Source organism: Anas acuta, chromosome 1 (assembly GCF_963932015.1).
Source record: "Anas acuta chromosome 1, bAnaAcu1.1, whole genome shotgun sequence".
Classification (NCBI taxonomy): Eukaryota; Metazoa; Chordata; class Aves; order Anseriformes; family Anatidae; genus Anas; species Anas acuta.
In genome coordinates, this window is record NC_088979.1 from 84322475 (window position 1) to 84340991 (window position 18517).

The window sequence follows — 18517 nt, forward strand, 5'->3', positions numbered from 1 at the left end:
CTCATGCCTAGCCAGGCTCTGACCTCTTTGCTGAGGCTGCTAGCCTCCATGATGAGTGATTTTTCATCGACCAAGAGAGACACGGAGAGGCACAGATCCTACTAATATAGGCAGACGGAGGCTTTTGTTAATTACTCTGACAAATTCCCTTGGAAAAGCTGCAGCATGCATGCAAGGTACCTATGTGATTCCCTGGATAGCCAGAGGCTAGCCAGAAAGCACAAGCCCAGGAACCTGCCCAGCATGCTTAACATGAGCAAATTTGTTTCAGACTGTGAATACCAATTAGAAGCTACCTGTGGTATTACTTTGCTGGAAATACAACTGGTAGCAACCCTTTCACTGGATGACTCAGAGCTGTCACCCAGACACCAAAGTGAGAAAGCAGAGCTTCATGGGCACTCTTTGCACACTGCCAATGAGTCCTTTTGTAAATATGGCCCTGATTTAATTGCCTAAGCATGAGGGAAATTCTTTAGAAAGGAAGGCTGTTTGGCTGGGTAAAGCCAGCAGTCACTGGTCACCACCAATCTGGTCTGGTCTGAGCCATTTACCAAAAATTAGTATAAGTGTACACCTGATCCAATCCATGTCTGTCTGTCTCTCCTTATTACAGTCATTTCACAAACAGCACAGAATATGCAACAGGACAAGATCTTAACGCACTTGTTAGAACATAACACTCCATCATTGTCAGGCAGATAACCGAAAGCCCAATGCTGAGGATACAGTGCACTTTTAAAAGGGCATAAACAATTTAGCACAAATGAAAAATAAATCTGGCCTGTCTTAATAAAGACCTCGTAAATTTACTGATGAATTACAATGAGATATATGAAGGTTGAAAAGATATCCGTCTAAAACAGGCTTTTTCGTCAGACATTGCTGGTTTCCCACTTCAAACAAATAAGGGCAGGAGTGGGGGTGAATAATCCAGGTTACAAACGAGAGCAAGAATCAAAATTCTTAGCAGTAAGTCCTCTCCTTCAGAAGCAAGGAAGATCCTCTTTGATGCTGGTAGAAAGAACATTATTAAGCTTCTTTGGAGACGCACGTAAAAAGATAATCAAGCAGCAGAGGATACTAACTACCTTTCCAATTTTGTGCATTTTAAACACAAACATTAATATATACACATATGTAACTGTGTGTGTGTGTGCTTACAGCCCCTGGTGTATGAGACTTAGAGCTTGTGGGTGTACTCCCCCTGCTCCCACCCAACCTGACCTGCATCCCTGCTCAGGTGATAACCATCAGTGGCAGTCGTGATGAAAGCATCCAGCTGTGACAGCTGAACTGGGCTCAAGGTGGATTTGGGGGAGATACATTGAAGGGCTAACAGAGCACATGTGGCTGGTGTGCAAATATGACTGGTTGTCAGTCATCCTACCCCATAAATAGGGGACAGCCCGGAGCCCAGTGAGCTCTTTGCAGTGGGTTGTGTGCCAGGATCTTCTCCTTGAGCAGAGATGCCTCTCAGGGTTACTCCTCAAGGTCAAGAGACTCCTTACCTATGCCAGATACTCGGTAAGTGACTAATCATGGTCTTGTTGAAACCACAAGTAATTTGCTAACCATGCTGAAACTTTGTAATCCTAACTGATATAAAGGATTGTGTATATAATCCTTGAGGTGCAAACCATTAAGTTTGGGACTGGGATAGGATCTGGTTGTATTTAGGCTCCTCAGAGTTTGGACAGCAAAAGGGACTCTTCTGAACCTTGTAACTGAATGTGAGGGTCTCACTGATACTTTTAGTCTGACCTTGTCCTCTAAGCAGTAAATAATCAAGGTACCTTGCCATCACGAATCTAGTTAATGTTACATTTACCATTAGGACTTTGTTAAGTCTATCTCATTCATGATTGAGCCCTACTAATTTTCATCAATATTTTCATCAATAAATACATTGCTGCTCCTCTCTTATGAATGAAGTGCATAATTCCTTTCCCAACAGAGCTTCACACAGGGTAGAATAGTACCATCTACCAGCTTATCAATAGTTTCTTGCCCCTGTGTGGGCCGTTGCAGGGTAGGAAATCAATGCCCCAGACAAGCAAGATGACAAGACACGAATTGCTGGAGGCATTGCTTTTCTCCTCTCTGCAAAGACAATGGGGAAATGGGAATATGTTCCACTTAGGCATCGACAAAATCAAGTAACAAAATCACTGCAGGGGATTGTATTGAGACTCTTTGGAAAGTAAATATGGGTCTGTGTGTAGCAGGTCAGGAGAGACGTGCCCTGCTTGGGGAGGTCCTCTCTCAGGTGGAGCTCAGCCCAGTCACACATCACCGGTGCCTCATCTTTGTGCAGCGTTTTGTCACTCCATCCAAGGACGTACAAGGAGCAATGTTGCTAGGCTCTGCCCTCCAAATCCCAGTTCTTCATTCATGTAAAACAGACAGCAATGATTTTGCATTTTGATATACATTTGCTCACACCAGTCAACGTTTTCTCCTAGAATCTCTGCAGTCAAGCCTCCATTGCAGCAGAGACAGAAACTCCCTTAATTCTGAGGAAAACCTTGGGTTTTAATGATCGTATGATCCCCTCCTGTCTGAAATAGCTCTAGGTGTTTTTTTTTCAGATAGGAAAAATGTTTTTTGTATGGCAAAGCTTTGCAGAGGGCTCTTGTCTGCAGAGTTAGGAACCTCCCAGTGCCAGAGCAAAAAAATTAGGCAGTTTGCATGCAAGGTCTCCCTGGGGCAATGAAAATGCAGATAAAAATTCAGAAAGGATATCATTAAAGCTTAACTTTATTACATAACACTAGGTGTGCATTTCCATAGTTTAACTGTGTTTGGTGTTAGGAGGAGCAGGTCTTTCTCGCAAAATTTACCAAGTATTCACTTTTCTTTCAATTTAAATTGCCAATGGATCCAAAGCTTGATTCAAAGGTAATACTGCTATGCTTGCTAAAGAAGCTTATGTTAAGGATTTTCTGTTTCTGCGCTCCTCATGTCCTATGCCTTGTCTTCCTGTATAAATCTATTGTTGCATTTTGAGCTATGTGCATCTGCAAGCATTATGCACCAAAGATATCGCGTGTCCTTTTCCAGAGGCACTGAGTAAGGAAAAACTCAAATCATGACATGAAGTTGCTCTCTCATTGCATATCTCTCCAGTCTGACACGATGAAGTTTTGCCTCTTTAGTTTGTGCTTGTTCCCCTCACCTGGACATAGAAGACAAAAAGTACAGTATGAACAAATTTGGTAAGAATGTGCAAAAGGAGATTTTACGGAATTAGCATGTTGGGTATAGTGAATTGCTTCTTAATGGAGCAGACACAGTGGTTTAGTAGTTCTGGGAATATACTCAATTTTTGTAATTATTGATGAGAAAAAGAGAGAAAGAGAAGAAAAGAGACACAGAGAGAGACGTTCTTTTCCATCTGGGAAATATGAAACTAATTGTTTTTTCTCTTAAGACCGTGCACAGACAATAACAAGGTTTCATAAGTATTTTCAAACAAATTTATATTGTGAATCAAAAAACCCTACCCCAAACCAATTCTAAAGACTGAATCTCACAAACAAATTTCGCCTTAGAGATTTCAAGTTCGGAAACAAATCCAGGATTTTAAATGGTCAGAAAACAGTGCTAATTCTGTCACTTCTGAACAAAATTTCCTTTGCTTGAAAAAAAAAAAAAAAAAAAAAAGTAAATCCAAGATTTATTTGTTTAGAATGCCTCCTAGATAGAAAATGATGTAGCTTTAGAAGTTTCAATTTATGCCAGACCTACAAGTTAGCCCACGTTAAGCCATGGAATTAGCTACAGTCAGCAGGAGCCACCTGTATATCAAAGGAAATAATATGGTCCTTAGTAACTGAGAAAAAGAAAGAAGAATTTTTGTAATGGAAGGGAGAGACCAGAAACTCATCCCTCATTAAGGAGCAAAGTGAACAAGCTTATTTTAGAAGAATAAATTTTAATCAAACGCATGAACTGGAAAAAAAAAAATCTAATGAAGACCAGGAAGGTACACGGGCTATATTCCAAGCTGAGAAATATAACGATGAACTACCACCACCACCCCCAACTTGGTTTTTCCTTGTTTTTGAGAATATAGTGTAATGTACTTTTTTTTGTTGTTTATTTTTGTTTTTCAGAATTGAAACAAATTAGCAAATTTATCTCTGATGGCATTGTTGACAGCGTTACAGAGAGAAGCACCAGGCAGGACCTAAAAAGCCTTATAATGAAGAATATTTGAACCTAATTTTAGCTTTACAACCTTACAGGTGAAGTAGAGAGTATAAACTTCTTTAAAGAAGCCCAGCAAGCAGATAGCCTGGACTTACAGACTACACCTCCCAGGGTGGCTAGTTCAAATTAAATCATTAGCTGAGAAGGAATAATCCTGGTAGGTTCAGAAAACCAGCTTTAAACTTGGCCTGCTAGCAAAATTCTGAATGTATTTACTCTGGATTCCATTTCTCAACCCATATTAAAGCTCCATAGCATAATCAATTATGGGCTTATTGCAAAGTACAATAGGATTCAATCTCCAGGAATGCCTCCGGGTATGTCTTAGAAGCACGATAAAACTAACAGTAATGGGTCTACAACTTCTAAGGCTAATTTCCACAGTTACAAATTTTATAAATAAATAGAAGGAATGTCAACTCTCAGTCACTCAGCTTGTGGTCTCTCATACTGATAACTCTTCTCTTCTCAGATACTTTCTGTTTCTCTGATATATTCCGCTTTCTGTTCTGAAGCCCCTGGGACTTGTTCAAAGCATTCCCATTCCTACCTTTCACGTCGCTAAATGGAGCAAAGAACCAACACAGCCAGAAATACAGCCCCAGCACAGACAGAGCTCCCAAGGAGGAGGCAGCTCTGCAGACCTGGGGCTGAAGGGGTGCCTGGGGCCCATTGCTGAGGCAGGGGCTGAAGGGGTGATGCTCCATGGGAGAGGGACAATCACTTGAAATCAAGTGAGTAGGTGGAGGAACAGGATGGCAAGCAAGGGTTGCAGGGTGATGTGGACAAGAGGAATCTCACGATCAAAAAACAGGGTTGAAAGGTGCCCATCCCAAGTGTACGCACACAAATAAAGAAGCACTTACAAAACAGCACGGTGGAGAAAATTCTCATGTTTTGGAAACCAGCACATCTGAGTACCTCTCTGAAATGCATCTTGGGCTGCATTGACCAAAGTGTCTCCAGCAGGCTGAGGGAGGTGATCCTTACCCTCTGCTTAGCCCTGGTGAGACACATCTGGACTGTTGGGTCCAGTGCTGAGCTCCCCAGCGCCAGAGAAATAGCAACATACTGGAGCAAGTCCAGCAAAGGGCCATGCACATGATTAAGAAGTTGGAGCATCTCTCATATGAGGAGACATTAAGAGAACTGAGACTGCTCAGTCTGGAGAAGAGAAGGCTTGGAGGGGATCAAAAGGTATAAGTATCTGATGTGAAGTGTAAGATAGAGCCAGGCTCTTTGTGGTTCCCAGTGACAAGGTGAGGCAACGGGCACAAACTAAAATTCTGGTTATTCCATTAAAACACAAGAAAAAGTTTATCTTGCTGTAGGGGTGGTTGAACACTGCAGCAGGTTGTCCAGAGAGCTTGTGGGGTCCCCATCCCTGCAGATATTCAAAACTTGGCTGGACATGCTCTGAACAACCTACTCTAGGTGGCTTTGATTTGATCAAGGGGGCTGGGACTAGGCAATCTCCAGAGATGCCTACCTGCTTCAAACGTTGTGACTCTACCCTTCCTTTCTTCTCTCCTGCCTCCTGTACTTTCAGAGAAATTGTCCCACAGGTTCCTATACCAGTGCAGCTCTTCTCAGAGATGCCAACACAGGCAAAGTCATAAGCTACTTTTTCTTGATGGTGTGGTTAAAATCCCAACAATATTTTGTCTGTGTTAACATTCCCAGTGTCCTTATCCTGTGAGGGTTTGCACCAGAAGCAATAAGACTAGAAAGAGGAGGAGCAAACACACCTCAGGTTGCTTTGGGCTCCCCATTAAAATGTAACCTGTTGTACATTGTTAAAATTTTTGACAACAAATGTTGGTCTTAAAAGATATGATTAAAAACCATAAGGAGATAACATGCAGTTGAAATGGCTGGCAAAAATATATCCAATACTCAGGTAGTCTTCAAGATCTAGTATGACCTAATAAACACAAGATCAAACTGGAATCTGATAATGTCCAAGTCCTCACCTCTGCTGTTCACTTGGTTGTCTAGCATCACACCAGTCATCTGATTTTTCTTTCTATAATATCACTGACATACACAGTCCTACTTGCTCCTACACCTAGCTGTGAAATGGGGTTTAAAATAATTAACTACCCACACTTCTTATTTGATACCAGAATTAATTAGTTCCTTTGTCTGTGAAGATTTCTAATGCTGCTGTTGCCATCAGAGTATTCCTCCTAGACAGTAATTGCATTTTATGAGAATACTAATACTGTTTCTTTGCAGTTACACAAAGGATGTCTCATCACCTACAGACAGCATCTTGCTTTGCATTAGGTGTTTACATACGAGAAGAGGAAACCTTGTGGGGGAAATTCCCAACCTCTTTCACCAGGAAACCCTCAGTGAAAGCAAAATTCATAGGAGTCCCGTGTGGGTTTATAATCATGCACATATTTCTCTCCCTGCCCAAGTCCAGCAAGAACTGTGCTTCCATACTTTGAGACACCTGTACCTTAAAACACTATGTACACTTTTCACCTGTTTGTACACAATGGTTATGCATAGCAAAATAGCAAGGTACCTATTCGTCATTCAAAGCCTTTCTAAGTCAGGTTTTCAAAAAGTAAGAAAGATTATTTTTGGTGCCTCTTTTTGTAGAGTTGGAAATTATCAGAGAGCATTCTAGCTGCTTCACAATCCACAAACCTGTGGTCTCATCTCATAAAGGATTGTGGGGTTGCAAGTCATATCTAGCACAGGCCACGTCTTCAGCTTCATTTTTAGCAGAATCCCACAGACTGGGAACTTCTCAGGTAGATAAACCACCTTACCTGCTCCTTTTTCTAGCAAATCCAGATCCTTGATGGTACTGGTAGGCCAATGGCTGCAAGAAAGGGACCCATTTGCTTTTTTGTCTGTCAACATAATCCCTCTTGAAACGCCACTGGCAAAATTTTGCATGGAAAGACCCATGAAAAACCTTTATTTGTGTCATTAATGGTGTGTTCCCAGTTCTGGACTCTGCTTTGCCACAAGAAGACGGCATCATTTTTCCAGGAGCTCAGTGTAACCCAGGGGAACTCGCTCGCTGCGGGTACAGCTGCCCTGCCAGGCTGGCAGGACTGTGAGGTGCAAAGCCCAAATCACCAAACTGCCCGGGAGTGCAGGCAGGATCACTACAAGAGTGGGAAGCAACACAGGACAACATGGCAGTCTCCTGGGTCTTCAATATGTCTGTCATGTAGAGCTGAACAATATAGACCTTTTAATTAGAGGTGGAGACGGATACCTCATGCATCCATGCCAGAAATATCCAACCCGCTTGCTTTAAATAGCTTTTCATCCATGGCCGAGCTCTTTAAACTTTCTCCTTTTATTAAAACAGCTCAACTGAGACCATTTTAATGTGCCCCCATCTAGTTATTTTATTGGAAAATATTAAAAGTGTGGACCAGGTGAAATTAAATGCTTTGAAAGTGGAAATCAAGCAGTACTTTCAGTTTTTAAAAGCAGCTTCCCCTCCTTGTGCTGATGCACTTAATATTATCCTCTTATTTAAGAGGTATTGTTTGAGCTAAAATTGTGAATAACACTGTAATGGGCACGAACAAAGGAAATGATAAGTAAGAAAAATATAGCTCGTTAGAGAGAGTGTGATTAAAAGGATAAATGGACTTCCAAAGGCTTGGGCCATTTTTCTCTGGTTATTAACCACTCCTCTTAGCATTCCCTCCACAACACGCCAAGGCTGGATGGGAACAAAGGCTGGAGAAACCAAGGATAGCAGGTCCTCTGCTGGCTGCTGAGACCAGCAGGTCACCTCCAGGGAAGGGCTGAAAGGGGTGCACAGGACAGCCCCCTCTCCCTCCTGTTTCCCTCTGGAGCACTGCTTGTGCTTTCGGACCCATCTGTGGCAAATCCTGAGCTCTCAACACTGAGCTCATCTATAGAGGACAAGAACAAGGCCTTGGGTGCCATCACCATGGACACAGGATCATCACTGCGATGGTGCCAATGGTACAGGTCCCAGCCCTGTGCCAGGCGGCGTACATGGCCAGGGAGGCTGGGGAAAAGGGCACATTTTGGTGCCATCAGGCTGCACAGGCTGGTTGTTAAAACACGGGTATCCCACCTGTCCTGGCAGAGCACTGCTGTAAGCTGCACCAGGACAGCTGGGAGCAAGGTGAGGGCTTCCTCAAAGGCAGTGTGACAAAGACACGGCACCAAAGCTGGCCCTTGGTGAACCTGATGGAAGATGCAGCAAGACCTTTTTATGCGGGTCCCACTGAAAGGACAGCTGAGTGTGTTCATATCGTGGTACTAAAGAAAAGGAGAGCCATGGGAATAGTACTTCTCCCAGATTTGGGGCTGTGCTTTTTTTTTTTTTTTTTCTTTCTAAATGAGCAAAGCAATAAAGACATAGCAATACAAATCAAAAATGTAAAATATGACTTCGATTTGACCTAAAGAGGATATGGGATGCGGACAATAAATAAAACATTTCTGAAACTGAGGAATAAATCTAGCTCTGGGAATTCTCAGGGAGGGGAAAAAAGCATTCATAAAAATTCACTCCTCTCTGAGCTGCAGCCCTGAACCTCCCATGCACTAGATGGGAGACACTGATAAATCTGGGAGGCCATACGTGCCAACCAGCTCATATGTTTTCAGTGAGCAATGACAGGGAGCCAAATTGCTTTATTCCGATTAGTGAAGGTCCTCTGACTGCAAAATACACTGTGCGAAAAAAATATTGAGTTTTAGTTCGCTGACACATCAATTTAAGAGAATTATTGCTCTCACACAGAGGCCAAAGCATGTATCTCCCTTCATGTATGTGCAGTAAAAACTAATTGTCAACTTTTATGTCGGGGCGAAAGGGGAGCGAGGGATGGGAAGAGTACCCCACCAACCTGCGGCTGTGTGCTCTGACTTGTGTTATCTCACCGTGCCAACAGCTGTGAGCGACTGGCATTTTGTTTTACTCCTAAGCACAAAATAAACTCTCCATAAACAGCCTAAGCATGACTCGCATTTTTGAGCTGTATTTCCTCTGAAGAATTTTCTAGAAAGCTCTTTCATCCGGCTCCTTAGCCGTGAAGTCTCACAGATGGCAAAAGGGACCACTAATGAAACCCACGACCAGACTGTCTCCCGCTGCAGTTTACATCCCGCATCCTTTACTCGCAGAAGTAATTTAGGGGTGGGGGGATGCCAAGGTGCTCGCAACACCTGGCCATTTCAGTGCCTCGTCCCGTCCGGTCTGCAACCTCGTCGTGTGGTGGAGCTGATTCAATTACGCCATTTCCTGATCTGCCACGATGCTCCCCTCGCTCGGAGAGACGGGGGCGGGGAGTCCTACACACACTAATACCACTCAGACAATAGGCATGCGAAATTGATGTTCATGCAATATCTCGAAGTCCCTGGAGATTCGTATTTTAGCTATTGTACGGAGCGCTGTGCTTTCATTGCCTCTCCCCTTCACCTTTGTTTCCCAGCTCACCGTCTCATCTTCCGTCTTGGCTGGGGCTCCTGGCTGCTGCGGGATTGTTCATTGCATATTCAGTAGATCTACCGGTGCAAAGCAACTCATTTTCACCACCTGAAATTCACACCGTGAAGGCAGAAATAATCAAATACTTTTTATAAAAAAAAAAAAAACAACTGGTGAAGCAAAACACTGCACATTAATTATTGTGATGGTTATAGGATAATAACTAATTATTAATTACGCTTTCCAGCAATTTCTGCCTGGTATTTTGTTGAAATCATCACCTAGGCATTGAAATTTGTACTAATTCTTCTAATGCAGCATTTTACAATCGCGATATATGGCATGCTCCCATTTTTACTGAATTGTTTTTCCCTGTGATAAAACAGGAACGGGTCTTCCCTACGATGAGAAAAGAAAAATCTACACAGCATATTTCTCTGGCACAGCCAGAAAAAGAAAAAGAGAGAGAGACAAAAATAAATGCTTTTTTCTAATCTCGGTTTCCTCTTATTGCCAGTAATTTCGCCACTTCTCCATCTTCTCACAACAGACTGCCTTTGATTTGCTTTCAAAATGAAGGCCTCACTGACAGACAACCATAGGAACAAAGGGGTCCAAACACAAGAGAAGGTACAGGGGATGCTGGACATGGGGGAAGAGAGGGAATGTGGCAGGGAGACAGGAGAAGTCATCAGGGGGTTAAGGAGGCTGGGAGAAGGGCATGCAAGAGGCAAAAGAGAGAGAAGGGGAGAGAAAAGGGATGGAAAGAAAGGGGACAAATGAAAAGCGAGGTGTGGCAGCACGTGGAGACATCGCCTTGCCGAGACAAAGGGAGGACACAGGATGCTGCACAGGGCCTGTTGAGATGTCCCTGCTAAAGGGGAATAAGGTCCAGAAGGAAGGTAGGAAAATGGCTTTAGGAAGAGGGTACGTACCCTCGCAGCACACTCCTCATGGCTGGGAGCACAGAGGAAGCATGGGGCTTTCCCCAGCCCACGGAGCCATTCTGTGCCCAGGGCTACGGGCTTCCTTCTCTGGGGTCCCTACAAAGATGCAGTCTCCAGACTCAGGCAGGTCACCCAGGGGAGCAGGCATGGAGATGAGGATGGGGAGAGTAGGGGAGAGTCACTACCGAGCCCTCTGCTCTGCTCTTCTCCCTGCTCTCCCAGCTCCATCAGCCACGGGGTTTGTGCTTCTGGGCACAACGGGAGAGCAGGACCAAAGGCTGAGACCTGGTGGAGGTGTCCCTCCTGGTGAGGAATGGCTCATCTTCTCCTGATGACTCGAGCTGAGCAGGGACAGGAACAACACCATCCCAGGCACATCTGTGCCTCATGTCCCTGGGGAAAAAACAGCCCCGATGGCTTGGCCAGGGGCAAGGTGGAAGCAGGTCCCCATACCTACACCTGGGCACCATGGAAGTATGGCAGTGTGACAAGGAGCTGGGGACACCAAGAGGAGTGGGTTGTAAGGCAGAGACAGGATGCAAAAACCTGCTATGAGGGAGAGCTAGGGGCAGCTGCAGACAGGATCAGAGCCGACTTTGCTGGACTTAGGGATGCAGCAGTGCTTTCACCGGGCTCTAAGCAATTTGGGTTGTTCCATCTAGGGGAGATGTAAGACCTGGAAGCAGAGACAAGTGTTTGGGTTAGGGCAAAGCACATCAGAAATGCATGCATGGCAGGAGGCAGAAGTACTGCAAGATTAAGGAAAAAAAAAAATCGTAATAGTTTTAGAGCCACTACGTGAGAGACCTAAACAGCATTTAAGCATTCAGCCCTTAACAGCCAGAACAGAAAGGGAAATTTCCTAATGACAGCATTTCCTACCCAGCCCTTTATCCATACCAGAGATGCATAACAGGAGCTGGGCAATCTAATGGAGATTAACTGCTCAGAAGTAATAAAAAACCCAACACTTCCACACGGCACTGGCTGCTGCCTCAGCTCCCCATCCCCTGGCAGCTTCCCAAACACACAAGTTCATACCGTGAATGCTGAATTGGAAAAGCTGGAGGGCAGAGCTCCTGTGGAAACCACAGGGGGAGAGCATGCACGAAGAAAAAGCTTTCTGCATGACAGGATTTAAACTGGAAGGCACTTCTACTGGGGAAATAGCCCCACATGCCAACACTGAGCCAGGAAAAAATGGCCTCGCTGGAGTGTTGTTGATTAATCCTACCATGACCCAAAGAAACAGCAATTTGCTACTTAATTGTAGCTAGCCACAAAAATGAAAATAAATAAATAAATAAATAAAGAGAACAGTAAGAGAGCATTTCTTCACTACATCTAGGTCAGCTGTTTTTTATTATTATTATTATTTATTTTTGCTCTTGGTGATTTATTGCACATGCAGAGTGTAGGTATTTATTTAAATAGTAGATATATACCTACCTCCAGGTACAGAATCTGGCATGCTACAAAGCATGTAAACAGATTAAAGCTGGGCTTGGTGCCCAGTTAAGAAAGCTCACCAAACCCAGAGAAACAACAATCTTTAAAAGCTCGGGTTTCAGCGGAAGAGAGGAGTCCCAAGATGAGGTAGGAGGGTCAGGAAGCTGTAATAAACCTGTACAGGACTGTCTGATTGGCCCTATTACATCAGCCTACGTGTTTCCAGCTAAATATTGAGGCTTCCTCATGATAAGCCTCATATACGTGCATTGTGGGAGACGTTCCTTGCTACCTACAAAGACAAGACAGCTGAGTCATGAAAGAGAAATCAGAGATGTAAAGAAGATACGGGATTTGCCCATATCTTCTTCCCCCCCCAAAAAAAAATTAATTTACTATTTGCCCAAGTTGAATGCAGGGTTGGAATTAACTAATTAACTACAGGCAGCTTTTTGGAATTAACTACAGACTCCTGAAATCCAGCACGGCACATTGAACGTAAGGTCAACCTTCCTTCTCTAACCTTACACTGTGCCTTCAGAGTCAGGGAAAGGAAATTCAGGTTTAAAATCTGAAGCTGTTCAGGACAGCGTTGAGAAGAGATGGGGGAAAAAAACTCTAGAAAAGATGTCTAAGTTGAGAAAAAATCATCCAGGACAGAAAGCAAGGACAATCCTGTATTCGTCTCACCTGCTGTGGAAGGACATGGCAAAGCAGTAGTCACTCAACAGCTTCTGGCCGGGATAATTAAAACCTTTATGTAATATCAGGTAAAAGAGTAAACAGTCTTTCCATGGTGTACTGAATTCAACCCCCCTCTTTGTACTTGCAGCTCCGGGTTGTAGTTTTTTTTTTCTTTTTCCAGAGCATCTTGAACAGATAATCAGAGCGTGCTGACATTCAGCAGTAATCAATTAGCACCTACTTTAGATTAAATTGAGAATATGTAAATTGGGCTCCTCATCAGGCACCACAGTCAACATTTCAGAGACACTCACCGTGCTCTGAACATATCAAACAGACGAAATGTAGAAGTTGTTCAAAATCCTGTTCCAAAATGGGCAGCAGGGTGGGCTATACCAACCATTTAAGATTACTTTTATCTGTTTTATTTTTTTCTTTTTCTAATCTTATGTTAAATTAGCCTCTACAATTCTTCTGCCAAGCTAAGACAAACCTGACCTTTTATATAGAGTTACGCACATATATAACGTAACAAAATGCACCACTTATAAATAAACACTAGGAACCTGACCCCTAAGGAGCGCATTACTGTGTTTCCCTGGTTGTCCTTTGGTCCTGCTTTCAGTAAACACAGCCATGGCCGTGTATCAAGAACTCAAGCTGCCCCTTGCGATGTTTGGGACACTTCCACACCGCTTCATAAAAAGCTAAGGAGGAGAATCCTTGGTGCCATCCCACTCACAGTGCCACAGCACCCGCACCTACTAGTTAGATAAGTTTCTGCTGGACCCAGCACAGAAGTCCCACTTTGGTTCAGTAGACGAGGCTCGCAGGAACTACTTCTTTCTTCAAACACCGAGCGAGGAGCTTGGCAAGAGACATAATTATTCTTATCATTGGGATTTTTCCTATCTTCACAGCAAACTTTCTGTTAGATCCCACCTTGGGTCAGCCTGCCTGACCTCTCACTATAAATTAAAAATGTTGGTTCTTCACCACATCACCTCCATAGCATCCAACCCCAGCTGATCACACTGAGAGACAGAGACAAAGACTGGGCCCCACCTAAAGCAGATATTGTAGTCTGTGCTCATTAAAAAGAGCATTAAACCTGTGCGAGGATGAAGGAAAGCATGATTCTGTTAAAAATACATACATCTGAGTGTTTTTTTGAATCCTTTTTGTCTCTAGAGAACGCCGTCTTACACAGAAAGGCTTTTCTTTCGGACTCTGAGTGCACCTGATTGCCACGACCATAGGGGTTTTGCATTATATTCTGACTCAACAACAGCTGTACGTTTCAGCTCCCTCTTCTCCCCCCAATATTGCAGGTGAGATTGTTTCTCCAGCAACCAGTTCATCATTTCTGCTCGGACGTATCCTATTTACATAACTCATAAGGCGCTAGCCAAAACGTACCCCTCAAACCAAGTCACACGCACGCACACACACATATATTTGTATAAAGCTGTCACACCGTGCCTGCAATAGCATAACAACACACAGCAGATAGATTATACTTGTCCCACAGTTTGTTTTTGTGATTAGCAGGCACGGTGCGGATCCAATAGATATTAGCATGTCCAGGAAGTACTCACGATAAATTGCCGAGCTACTAATAATTTAGATATTTTTATGACTGTTCAGTGGTGGCTAATTTTGTCTAATAAAATCCCATTAAGTTGCTGCTTGGTCCTTTTCCTTCCTCCAAGTCCCTGAACGGGACTTATATGCTAATTGCAACCAGTATATGCTAATTAGACCTCATTTCCATTTCTTAAAGAGATAAGCGCCGTTCTGTGCCAACCAATCCTTCAGCCATCCCACCTCTGCAGCAACCTTTCGGCCCGGCTCACCCGCGAGTGCCACGAAGCCCTGAGCTCTGCTCCCCGAGAGAGAGAGGCAAGGGAAGGGAAAAGGAAGGCAAGGCAAGGTGAGGCGAGGGTCCCTGCTGGCACTGCTCTTGCTGCCCACCCAGCCACGGTGCGGGAGGGGAAAGCTGCGCTCTCCTGCTCTTTGGGTTACGCTCAAGGCATTTACAAGCATCTTTGCAGACAGCAAGCCGAAGGAGGAGGTGGTGCAGCCCCTTCTGCAGCGCACGCAGCCGGGCTGCCAGCCGCCCCGGCAGCTCTCCATCACGCCCAGCCCACGCGGGCTCATTAGAGCTTCGGGGAAGCAATCACAAGTTTATCATGCTTGAAGGGGCTGCGAGTCTCCTTGCGCTGCCTAATGTGATTTCGCCGCGCTGCAATGTAGTCAGAATTAGATCCATATTAAAGATCGGTTAGCGGGGAGAGAGGGAGCGAGAGCAGGAGCGGCAAGCACCAGTCAGGCTTTGAAAAGCACAAGGTGCCTTTTGAGCTGCCGGCTGCAGCTTGGCTCTGGGGAGGGTGACCTTCAAAACCCCGGGATGAGATTTGTCAAGATTTTTTTGCGCTGAATACATAAGAGTTCAGATAAATTCCACGTTGTGTGGTAAGCTGGCAGCCTTGCTTTGTGGTGTCAGGGCCAGAGCCTGGGCTCGCTGGCGCTTGGGTAAAAGCCCACTGGAGAAGGAATCGCTCCACCAAAGTCAGAAGGGCGGCTCCCAAGCTGCTCAGGTGTAAATGCAGAGCAGTGCCACCAGCACGGTGTGACTCGACAGGGAGTTCAGGCAGATTGTTTACCAGCACGTACTCTTTCCTCTAAAAGACATTTCTTGAAATTACTTTAAAACGACATTTCCCCTCTGCCCTCCCCAGAAAGCTAATTGTAATATTTCACTGTTTGAAGAAGACAATCGCGAAGTCAAAAGAGCTGGGAACATTAGCGATGTCATTGTTTGAAAAAGAAGCAGCCTTGAAACATCATTTGCAAATCTATTCATTATTCTGAAATGCTAAATGCAGTAAGAGCGGGTTTAGCATCTGTCTGCTAACTAACTCCCTTATTATTACCCAGTGGAAGAAGGAAAACATCGACAAGCAGCGCATTACTTCAGGAAACCTGAATGTTGCAGACACGAAGGGTTCCCAAAACATGCAGAACCCTCCACCCCCACCCCAGAGGGGGCTCCCCAAGCCTCTGCTTTGCGCTGTGTTTGACAAATGAGGCTAGGCTGGCTTCTGATTTTTGTGGGCAAAAATGAATCCCTGATGTTGTCTCAGGGAGCTCGGCGATGTTACGCCGGGGATGAATTTGCCCACGTGTGCCTCACGCTAATGCAATTCTCCCCGTAACCCACATCATTATCCGCCCGATTTCCCCTCCACCTCTCTTATCTCTCTCTTCTGTACGCACACACACACTCGCATGCACGCACGCACACGGGCTCCCTGTCGCTGGCGTGCCAGTCACAGCTATCTCTGCAGGAGGGCTGAACTTCATCCCTCGGTGTCTCCAGACAGGCCGCAAATTGCCGATGCGAATCCACGGCGGGTCGCACGTGGAAACAGGACAAATGGGGCAGCACCTCCTCCGGTGGTGGTCGGGGAGCAAACCCTCCACCGGAGGTAATGCTTAATGACGAGGCGGGGGGAGAGGCAGAGTGGGGATCTGGCAGCTCTCCAGCCTCGGCGAGCCTGCGGCGGTATCAGCTGCACGCTGGTGCCACCAGGGAGTGTCAACAGCAGCAGCAGCAGCAGCAGGAGCAGCGCGGGGACGCTTGTGCGAGATGGAAGGAGAGGGAAAGGGCACGCGAGGCGAAAATCCATCAATATGTAAAAAAAAAATAAAAAAAAAATATCGCCAAGGCTACTCTCTTTCAGTAAAATTAAATGGGCTGGAGGGGGGTTCCTGAAGAGCAGGTCTTTCTATTGCTCGCACATCTCTCTTTATGCCTCTCCCTTCTGCTGCTACTGATTATTTAACTCTGTAGCTGCACTTTAACTTCAGACGGCACTCCAGGATACGGTGGGTTTGAAGGAGGCCATACAAAATGGAATTTTATATTTTATTGCGTTGTATTGTTCAGCATTTTAAAGAGGTAAATTAATCACTAAACTGCTGTTCTGTGCTTTAAACTACCAGCTGTTCAGTGCTCTGAATTACAAGATTTATCCTTCAGGATTTTTTTTAATCATTTTTTTTCCACCTTTCGTATAAAGACTTTATAGGGAAATAAGAACGTGCTGGGGAGCGGAGGAGGGGATTAAGAGACAAAGAATCACACTGTGCTTTGGTCTTCATCCCACATCAGATGACTTGGTGACAGCCCTTCCCCTGTGGGCTTTACAGCTTAATTACCTGGATTGTGGGCTTTCCCATTCCCGTTCCTTCCAATCACCCTTAGACTTTATTAGTATTTAGACCGTCTTGCTCAGTCTGCTGAGTTTTCCCCTCGCCCCGGCAGCTGCAGCGTTAAACACACACAAAAGGCCGCCGGTAAGCCCTCATCACCGCGATCCGTGCTGAAATCAAACAACACAGAGTCTGACCACAGCGGGGACCTTTTTTCATTACAGGTAGAAGCGAGGCAATAAAAAGAAAGGCGAGGGGGAGGGGGGGATGTTTGCAAATGCTCTCCGAGGTGCCCGCGAGTCCGCTCCCTTGAAGAAAGTGTGCGGGGGCCCAAGAACAGGGAAAAGGGAAGATGTTAGAGCAGCAATTCTGTGCATTCAAATTCTCACTGTTTCCTTTGGCTCTTTGGAGATGTTTCTCTGCACTTTGCATTGAAGCACTGCTTTGAGCCCTGGGTTAAGGTGCACGAGCCATCTGACATCTCCTCTTTCTGTATATCTGCCTGCCGGTCACTCACCTGCAGCGTGTGAGCAAAGCATCCACACCAGGATTGGTTCAGGGATGCTGCTGGGAAGTTAAAGCATCGTGCTGAGCTCAGTTTGCTCCCAGCCCAGCCAGGTGGGGTGTCAGGGCCTGACCTCCAGCACCATGTGTGGCTGCGCCCTCCATTCTCCACCCAGCGGAGAGCACAGACAACCCCAGAAATTTCAACTCCAACATCACTCCCAGAAATTCTTTCCAACTCCAGCATCACTTCTTCAGCCATTCTGCCTCCACCAGTTTCTCTCTAAGTTTCTTCTGTGCTCTGCTAGAGAAGAAGACCTCTTCAGGGAGCGGTACATGAGAGGGAGGAGACCAGGTCTCTGCTTTTGTACTGCTGCTGGCCCTTAGAAAACGACACAGCTGTGCTCCAGTTTGGCCTCTCCTCTGCAAAACTGAGTTGACAGCAGGGACAGCCTATTCCTGCAGCGTGCTCTGGGATGTCCGGATAGAAAGTCCTCGTCTAAGTTCTAGTCCAAGTCCTCAATGAAGCTCGAAGTTCTCCCCCTCCAGGCAGAGAGAGGTGCTAACTGCTTGAGCCCATGGGTCACCACTGCTGCTGTAACTCAGAGCCTCCTGAAGGCAACACCACCTCCACCCCTCAAAGCGTCTTGTGGCCAGCAGGCAGGGCTGTTCTCTGCCTGTAGTATCTGCCCAGGCATCCTTCCCCACACACACCCCCAGAAGACCTCACGTGCTGGCCTCTTCAGGCTTGTGTATGTGTCCTGCTAGTCATCTTCTCAACCTCTTCTGTGGTTTCACCCAAACCTGCCTTTTTCCATTCCCATTGCTCTGGATCACCCCAAAGAAAATCTTTGGCATGTTCATTCATCTTGGACATTCTTCAGGGCAAAAAATCTCACCCTTTTTCGAAGCCCGTTACAGAAAAGGAACTAGGACCCTTAACCCCATGCCGGCTCATTCATTAAGAGCTAAATGAAAATCGGAGTGGAGAGGAAGCAGAGAGTGTTATAGTGGCCCCTGCTTCTCCAGTCCCCTGTTATGTGGGAAT

At 45.4% G+C, this 18517-nt stretch overlaps 2 long non-coding RNA genes across 3 annotated transcripts; one reads left to right on the top strand and one right to left on the bottom strand.

Annotated features, from left to right (window-relative positions):
- The first annotated feature begins 1327 nt into the window (after window positions 1–1327).
- Window positions 1328–4985, top strand: LOC137850173 (uncharacterized). Its single transcript, XR_011092324.1, has 3 exons — window positions 1328–1527; window positions 3064–3218; window positions 4119–4985. It is a non-coding gene; the product is annotated as an uncharacterized lncRNA (long non-coding RNA).
- Window positions 4986–7206: 2221 nt separating this feature from the next.
- On the bottom strand, window positions 7207–14580 carry LOC137858506 (uncharacterized). Of its 2 annotated transcripts, XR_011097791.1 has the most exons (4): window positions 14346–14580; window positions 12754–13614; window positions 10603–11290; window positions 7207–9775 (listed from the first exon to the last, which is right to left on the bottom strand). It is a non-coding gene; the product is annotated as an uncharacterized lncRNA (long non-coding RNA). The 2 variants fall into 2 exon arrangements; XR_011097794.1 differs by lacking the exon at window positions 12754–13614 and having other exon boundaries at window positions 7214–9775; window positions 14346–14530.
- Between the last annotated feature and the right edge of the window lie 3937 nt (window positions 14581–18517).